A 7,765-nucleotide genomic window follows, 5' to 3' on the forward strand; every position below is an offset into this window, starting at 1 on the left:
GGTAAATGCCGTTTGATGTCCAAACGGACAGTATCTGAGTATGTTTACAGTATATGGTACACACTACTATAGCCTCTAACATGCCAGTTGTGTTTGCTTTGCCTTCTAGGTCAATTTTCTCTTCAGTTTGAAAGATCTTTTGAACATAATGCAAGTAATCCGACCGTTTTATTTACCTGTCATGGACAAAAATGTACATCAGTTGAAAAGTGTAGGAAAGGGTTGAACTTTTCCGAATTGTCTTTTGGAGATTTGCTCAGGAAGCTATATATATAACTCCAGCATGAAGAAGACTCCAAATTTTCAACTGATTATATGTTGTTAAGCGCAGTGAAAGTGATGAAAGACAATTATTAATATCGTTAAGAACTAGTATTAATTAAATCTACTATAATTCTTTTTGTTTTTATTTTTTTGCCATGTAACATGATTATAGAGAATAAAATTCATGAAGGTATTAAAATTCACACATAAAATTAATTTTTAAATTTTAATTTATGTTGTATAGAGTGTGTGTTGCTTGCGCAAGAGCGAATACAAGCTTTGGGTCTGTTAAATTTTCTTTCAAATGTACTCCATTATTCATAAAATATATATTTATTTTCAAATAGCGTTATAGATTTTTCAACACAATTTAAAATTTTAAATTAATTTAAATTGATAAAACAATTTTAATAAATCAACTATAATTGTTACTGCCTTTTTGCTAAATAATTATATGAAATTAATTAATTTATCAAGAATCACAAATAAAAGTTTTAAAATTTTAAAATATTTTAATACATAACGTGCATTGTATGCGCACTTCTACTAGTCAACTAGTAGCTATATCTTCTCGATATGATTTTTCAATACCAATAGTTATTGTGGCTAGTTCTCCTTTTTTTTATTTGAACTTTTCTGATTTTCTTTTTACTTTTTTCTTTTTATGAGTGAGCCTCTCACTTTTTCCTCCTCTCACCGTACATCCCTTCATCTCCCTACATTCCACTATATATTTCCTTCATTTCTCTCTTATTCCGCCATACGTATCTTCATCCCCAACTCGCTCTCTCAAGAAAACCCCCGTCCCCCATCTCCCTCTCTCTCTCCCCGCAACCCATGTCCGCTCTCTCCTCCCTTTTTTTTTTATAGGTTTTAAATTATTATTCCGCAGTCGACCATGCCTCATGTGATCAAGAAGGATGCAAACTTAATTGGCCCACAAAATAAGATCACGTAATGTGTAATATTTTATAAAATTTTAAAGAATGAATCACTACATAAATCCTTCCATACACAAGTTACACGGTTGTGTGATCTTAATTAGGATCAAAAACTGTAAAACCTTTTATTACGAAAACTCAAAATTTATCATAATTTGATCCAATCATATAATATTTAATTTATCAACCTTGCTCTGATACCAAATTGATAGAATCTTAAGGTATGTAAAACCAAAACCAAAGAAAATAAATACATACCAAAATTCAGGATTAAAACAAAATTATAAGATAACTCACAGAGCGCCATAGAGAAAAAATTTTTGATCAATCTTGCGGAAGCTGGAAGTCCGGCTACGACCTGAAAGTCACGAACCGAACTTGGGTGATTTGGTTTCTCCCCCTATCTCAGGCACTCTGCCGTATGGTGTGGAACCGATGGTAATTCTTCACCAGAATGCGTATGAGAAGGTGGCCGAACCAATACCCCTTTATATAAAGTCCAGATCGACATCCCATCAAAGTCTGATTAGGATTCTATTTAAACTTTGAAATAGATGGGATAGGGATAAAATATACCATATCAAGTAGTTCTATATCTGTTAGGATTGACCTTTATCTATAGCAAATCCTAATTTAAATATGATTAATTGGGCCACAATATATGGAAATCCTAACATTATGATTTTATAGCAATGCTACAAAAGCATTTATATTCAGAATATAAGTCCTTTATGCGGAAGGGTAAAAGCCTTGGAGAGGAAAAGAATCTTCCACAGCTAGGAAAAAAAGGGCCTAGTTCTGTGTCGGATATAGAAGTGTTAGAAGTCGAAAGGTCTTTCTCTCTCTTGCTGGGAAAAAAAGAACTGTCTTTGTTGGAGAAGTTGGAAAAGCGGTGGATGACACTGATAAAGAAAACACTCCATTGTCGAGAACATTGGCAAGACAGTCTTCATAGTTGCAGGAAGAGAAAGAGGATGAGAAGGAGAAAACTCCGATGATGGAGAACAATGGAGGTCATGTGAATACAGAGGACATTTTGCCACTGAAATGCTGATGAAGAAATTGCAGCAAAGCTTGGAAACTGCTAAAAGGGCTGTATCAGCAGCAAAAGAAATGGGCAATAAAGTTTTTACCATACTAGCGTATTATTGAAGAAAGCTTTGTGTAGGGTGATTGCTGGCAGCAAAGGAGCAACACAATCTTTACTATCCTGGCGGATTAGAGAAGGAAGGGCTGTATCAGCAGCAAAAGAAATGGGCAACAAAGTTTTTACCATACTGGCGTATTATTGAAGGAAGCTTTGTGTAGGGTGATTGCTGGCAGCAAAGGAGCAACACAATCTTTACTATCCTGGCAGATTAGAGAAGGAAGCTTTGTATAGGGTGAATGCAGACATAAACTGCAGGTTTAGCAACTGTTACATAATACTTTTGCTTTTCATTGACTTGCTATTGGTTTACAAACTTCTAGTTACCATCTAATCATGCATACTATCTAATCATGCGTACCGTCAATATAATGTTGGATGCGGCCTACGTGATTTATTCAAGGTGATCTATAAATATATAGTTGGTCTATTCTATAAAGATACGGAAGATCTAACGGTTAGGATGTATCTTGACCATAGTTAGTTAATTTGGATTCGGCAAAAATTCGATATTGATATAATACGCATAAAATTCGTTTTCTAATTTTAAATTCGTTGAAAAATTCGGCTTAAAAAACGGATTCGGTATAAAATATAGAATATAAGATAATCTATATTTAAAAATAAAAATTATAAATTTTTTATTCATATTTTTAATAATTCAGGAATAATTTGCGAATAATTCGACTGGCCCAAAAATTCGCGAATAATTATCTTTCTTTGGGAAAAATTCGTAAACGGACTGTTTAATTCGAATTTCAAATAATTTGCGAATAATTCGCGAATAATTTGTGAATTAACTAACCAGGATCTGGACACGTCCTTGATGGACGGACGTAATTTAACATCGTTACATCAAGTTATATATAAATATGTAACATACGGAAGTCCCGATGTAGTATCCTTATTTCTTTATCTTTTCTTTTCCTTTTTCTTTTTATTTCTTTTGAGTTGGTAAGCTAGCTGGGGATAAGGATGCCACGTGCACCTTACCCCCAAGCATGCTTATCATCTTGATACCTGTGCATTGTCTATATATAGTTCTTGAGCCGTACGTAGAGGAGGAGCTCGGGTGGTGTGGAGTTTCGTCGACATCGCGCCGCGGTGCCGTTCGAGCGTGTGTTCGTCGTCGTAGCATCGCGAGGGGGGGTCGGGCGAGGGTCCGATTCCGCCGTTTTTGTTGTCGTGCCGGATTGTGATTAGCGTTTGAGGTGGGTTACATCGGCTTTGACTCCTAAGTTCTAATCGTCGACATGTATAGTTTTCAATTTTTGGATAATCTATTCTAGCTCGAATTCATGGATTAAATGGTAGATTGCATATCTGAATTTGGAGCATGTGGTAATAAATTGAATAGGTTATACATGTTGGACTTGGGAATTGAATTAGGAGAAAACTTGCGATTTGGACCTGTCACTTGATTAAACTGCCTGATTTAGCTCTAGGAGCCGTTATTAAATTGTACTGTCGCAGTATCCTCGAGACGAGTACTCCAGGTGGTTTAGTATATATTTACGCTCGTGCTGGTATGCCGAGTGGATTTTTATAGTGTTGTTCAGGTTGTTCCGGACTGTGGGGTGCCGTCAGTAGTGACGGTGGACCCGATCGCCTTTGGCGTAGGTTGTGCGATGGGCGTTACCTGTTGGTTGTTACAGTGGATTTGTGTTCGGTTACTTACTTTGGTTATTTGAGAGCCTGATTGATGATACGCAGAAGGATCGCTGCATACTTCGGTTGGGGTAGCAGCCCGAGTGCACTCGTAAGGGCTTTGTGCTTTCGCAGTTGGTGTCGATCATGTCAGTTGCACTTTGCTCTCGGACCAGTTAGTGTGACGGATAGAGCTTGATAGTCGTCAACGGGGCAGGGCGAGGTGTAGTCACAGTCCGGGACGGGGATATATGCTTACGAGTCCGCATTGGATTGGGTCAGATTGAATTCCTACAGTTTGCGTTAGGGTAGGCATGATAAGGTAGTGAATCGATAGCGGTAGAGTTTACTTCGTACTTTTCTGAGTACTCTTGACTCCTTTTGTAGACTTAGATGGGTTGAGCGATGTTAGTTTGAGCGAGAGTACCAACTGAGCGACTACTTGCTTATTATACAGTAGTTCTCAAACGGCCCAGTTGTTACATAATTTCTGCAAAGAGCACAGGTTTCAGCTTGCTGTGTTGCATTTCGGGATACAGGATGCGAGGCCAATCCAACCAAAGGCGTCGCGAGAGCTAGAGACGCTACCGAAATAACAGGCTGAGAGGCACCCTACTGCAGTAGCTTTGTTTTCTTTCGGCTTATGTAACATAAGTACTTAACTCGCCATGCGAGTAACGCACCTGTATTGGATTCTGAACTATGTATATGATAGCTCAGTTCTTTACTTTTGTTTAGTTGAGCAGCTCTATGTAATGTTTGTGTATTGCTATATCTACTAGGTACATGTGTCGTTCCGTATACGAGCTGGAAAATTTTTTTGTATACGGCGGATTTTGTCGGCCGTGCACGAGGGAACGAAACATCCGGGTGAGTGACAGAATTAAGTTTGGTATCAGAGCTTTGCTATAAGTCGTCCTGGGACACTTAAGAAACATAAGTTTGGCAACCTTAGGAAGCAAGACTGCGAGATGGCCGTAATTTTTAATGCGGAAGTCAAATGATTGTGTCTGTTCTAATCCTGCTAGAGTGGAGTGGTGACTGAAGGAGTTCTGTTTTGGCCTGAGAAATTATGTTGGCTGATCAGACGACATAATTTTTGGAGGAAAACAGGGACGCCTGTCCAGACTTTCGTTTGATGTGCGGTCGAGATGTTTTGATGTTATCTGCCCCGATTTGTTCCTTCAGCTATGTTAGTCGCGAGAGTCGGACGGTGTTGCCGGAGAGCAGTGCCAGTTTGGCGCCTGGGATGTGCAGGATCCCTGAGAGACTTGAGCGAGGGAGCAGAGTACTCGCCAGGAGGACAGCTGGGGTGATCAGACAGAGGCGAGTGCGACCAGTGTTAGGAGCAAGGGCCGTACCGGAGCTAGCGCAATCATCCTGATCTGACGTGCACAGTGGCGGCTGAACTGACGATCGTGAGCGAGGCGCAGGTGGAGTTAGTTGCAGAGTTGTGTGTTAGAGAGAATAGCTCAGCCAGCCGAGTCAGCACCGGAGATCAGTACCAGAGTGCAAGCTGCCACCCCCGACTACTCAAGTGACGCACAGCTGCAGCAGTTCCTCGTCACCCGGTAGCATTCCAGGAGGCCAAGTGAGATCTGTTGGGCGGCCTGGAGTACGATTGACTGAGGCCGCAGCTAGGAGCAGTGGACGGAGGAGGTTTAGGCGTGTTTTCGTCGATTTGAACCACGATCTTCGGATGAGAGGCACTGAGGCATGGTATGTTGAGAGATGGCGGTCAGTTGCAGCATGGCAGAAGGCTATTCGTAGGATCTGTTCGTTCCAGAGTGGGAGCAGGTACTTTGGACGAGGTACACTGTCATGTCAGGTGATGCACTGATGGGCGGGATGAGGAGCGAGACCAGGGACTGGTGGCGACGCAGTTAAGGTGGGATGAGTTCTGTGGAATGCTGTATGGGATGTATTTTCCCAACAGCATGAAACAGAAGATCGAGGAGGATTTGAAGAGGATCCAGCAGGGTGAGCGGACAGTTCAGGAGTATGTTCGGGAGTTTACTAGGCTCTTGAACTGTATTCCGTTCGTGGCCAGAGACGAGGCACATAGGGTCTACTTGTTTGAGCAGGGGTTGAGACCCGATCTGTTCAGGTTCGTTAGGGCGCAGAGGTCGAGGACTCTGGATGCGTCCATTGAGCAGGCATTATGGGAGGAGAGAGGAGAGGTGTCGCTCCGAGAGAGGGCTCAGGGGCCGGGACCGAGCCAGGACAGGAAGCGCCCCTTTCCAGATGACGGAGGACAGTCGAGTAGCAGACGTCCGCCGAGATCTCCACGATCACGCTCTCAGGGTCGTGGGTCTTCGGGGCGTCAGCGTTCCAGGGGATCCCGTCAGCAGGGGCAGACTCAGAGGACGCCACAGTGTGTGATTTGCGGGGGACCACACTGGCCCCAGCAGTGCGAGCAGAGAGAGGGCAGATGCTATGGATGTGGTCAGCCGGGACACATGAGGGCGGCTTGTCCCCGAACAGCATCTCCAGCACCATCATCAGCTTCAGCACCACCAGTACCCCAGCAGTCGTACGGAGCAGCACCGAGTTACCGTCAGGAGGACAGATCGTCTGTGCCGCGACAGGGTGAGCGGCGACAGCAGGCTCCGAGTGGCAGAGTCTATGCAGCTCAGGTGGAGGACTCTACAGCGGCCGACCGGGTGGTGGCAGGTATCACTTTGATTTCCGGCATTCGTACTCGAACCCTTTTTGATACTGGAGCCTCGCATTCTTTTGTTAGCCGAGCATTTGCATTGTTGCATGGTCTAGAGTTAGGGCCCTTGTCACAGGCACAAGAGGTGCAGATCCCCGACCATGTCTTGCAGGTTACAGAGTGTTGTTGGTCGTGTCCGGTGCAGTTAGACTCTTGGATTATGCCCGCAGACCTGTTGGTGTTAGGGCAGCTGCAGGACTTCGACGTAGTGCTCGGTATGGATTGGTTGGCGCGGTACTATGCTACTATCGACTGTGGAGCGAGGATTGTGACGTTTCGCGAGCCAGGCCAGGAGGAGTTCACCTTCAGAGGCTGCAGGAGCACGTTGTTTGCCACCTGGATATCTTCGGCGAGGGCTCGACAGCTGATGGGTAGAGGATGTGTTGCTTTTCTAGCGACTGTGACAGAGGTGCCTACGGCGGCGCCGGGAGTCGAGGATATCCCTATAGTCCGCGAGTTTCCGGATGTGTTTCCTCCGGAGTTGACGACGATGCCGCCGGAGAGGGAGATAGAGTTTGTGATTGATGTAGTTCCTGGAACTGCACCAATCTCAAAGGCACCTTACAGGATGGCACCGGCAGAGCTGAGAGAGCTAAAGGCGCAATCTACTAATCCGAAACTTATGACTACTTTCTGGCATAATACACCAGGAATCTGTATGATAATATTTAGATATTGGAGTCCTTGCTCCCCAGACCTTCATCTTGTGCCGATCCATATGGGGAGCGCCAGGGTATTTATTAGTAAAGAAAAGAAAAGGATGGTTCGCCATCAGCGTGATGGTTGTTGATTACCTGCCAACAGTTATACGGGAGCTCTGAATAGAAGTGACCATCAAAGAATATAGTATCCGCTTGCCCGCGCATTGAGATTTGTTTGATCAGCTGCGCAGGGAATCCTTATGTTTTTCGAAGATTGATTCTCTCAGTCAGGTTACACCAGCGTCGACGGTGGGCAGCTACGACCGGGAATTTGTCTCCAGACTGGCAATCACCGACTGGCTTAAGTGTGGCATTTCATAGTTCCCGGGCACGGTAATGGGTAACGTTT

The sequence above is a fragment of the Ananas comosus genome, linkage group 8 (assembly GCF_001540865.1).
Source record: "Ananas comosus cultivar F153 linkage group 8, ASM154086v1, whole genome shotgun sequence".
In the NCBI taxonomy this organism is placed as follows: Eukaryota; Viridiplantae; Streptophyta; class Magnoliopsida; order Poales; family Bromeliaceae; genus Ananas; species Ananas comosus.